The sequence below is a fragment of the Denticeps clupeoides genome, chromosome 5, assembly GCF_900700375.1.
Source record: "Denticeps clupeoides chromosome 5, fDenClu1.1, whole genome shotgun sequence".
In the NCBI taxonomy this organism is placed as follows: Eukaryota; Metazoa; Chordata; class Actinopteri; order Clupeiformes; family Denticipitidae; genus Denticeps; species Denticeps clupeoides.
This window is the reverse complement of record NC_041711.1, coordinates 3,281,635-3,283,247: the sequence shown is the minus strand read 5'-3', so window position 1 is coordinate 3,283,247 and position 1,613 is coordinate 3,281,635.

Genomic DNA, 1,613 nt, shown 5'->3' with positions numbered 1-1,613 from the left:
CGTGCTGGTAGCCTGGTTGGTTAACACACTCGCCTGTGAACCAGAAGACCCAGGTTTGAACCCCACTTACTACCATCGTGTCCCTGAGCAAGACACTTAACCCTGAGTGTCTCCAGGGGGGGACTGTCCCTGTAACTACTGACTGTAAGTCGCTCTGGATGAGGACGTCTGGTAAATGCCGTAAATGTAAATGTTCTCCAACGTGGGCTCAGCGATTTGACCGCATCTGTCGCAACTTTGTTAACCGGAGGAATAATCCACTCCGCCTGGCTGGTGGGCGCGCATTAAAGCCACGCCGCTCGTGCCTAATCGGCGTTATTTAGAGAGCTAATCTCTCGATTCCTTTTTTCCCATGGAGGTTGAGCTGAAGCACCAACGCCTTCCCTTTTCCAAACGATCGTGGTTCCCACGGAATCAATGCCCGATTGGAGGGACCCGCTCATAACCATAAATCGTTCAGCCCGCGAGATATTTTACTTTCTAAATCTCATTATGGAAATGAAATATTCCTGTTATTTCTAATCCAATCTGCAGACCCTCCCCCTAATGACCGCAGTGCGACGGTGGCCGGGATATTGCTCGCTTAGAGCGGGCCCGAGCGAGCGGAGGAATAAATAATCAGTGTGAAGGGGGTGATATTTTCTAAGAGACGCCGCAGGGCTGGGTGGGAAGGGCCTGGTGATGGATTAATGACACAAGAGGAGGGGCTCGTCTCCTTTTCGACGTTTCTGATTTGATTTTTTTCCATTAAGGGCGGGGAGGGAAACAGATGGACCTCGCCCAGATGGAATTTCAGCACCATCCATCGCTCAACCTGTGGAAATTAAAAAGTACACCGGTCAATGTGATCAATACGCTCATTGGCGCCACTCCATCAGCGCAGCCCAGAGACAATGAGGGGCTGCTGGCACATAGACGTGTCACTAATGATCTGTGTGGGGTGGCAGGAAATGTTAATTACTCTGGGAGGAAAATAGGTGTAAAGTGTATTTAAGGCTTGTGTAGAGCTTATATGCATTTTGCTACAGCAGATGTCAAGGTGTGGAACAGATGGGCATAGGTGACATTTTAGGTGAAACAAAGACATAGACACAGATATCACTGCCAAAAGGGCACAACAAAAATTTATGTGTTTTGTATTTGCATAAATAAACTGTTAGAAACAAGAAGTGTAGGGTGGTAGTGGCCTAGTGGGTAACACACCCGCCTATGAACCAGAAGACCCGGGTTCAAACCCCACTTACTACTGATTGTAAGTCGCTCTGGATAAGGGCGTCTGGTAAATGCCGTAAATGTAAGAAGTGTCTGCATGTAGGTGAGGAGGAGCCAACTACCCACCCAGCCATTTTCGTTGGTGCGTAATTATTTCTGACATCCAGAAGATGAACTTTAATGACGCTTTTATAAATAGAGTTTAAAAGGGGGGAGGAGCCTGCGGGCTTGATTGACTGCTTTTGACACACTCTACTTCCTCATTCTGGACAGTTTAAACCCCCTCCTGTCAATACGTGACACTCCCATGTGTAGTGTCCATCTCAGGGAAAATATGGCCGTGATACAGATAATATTCGGCTTTTGCTGAGATATTTTGCTGATATTTTTTCTAAGTAACA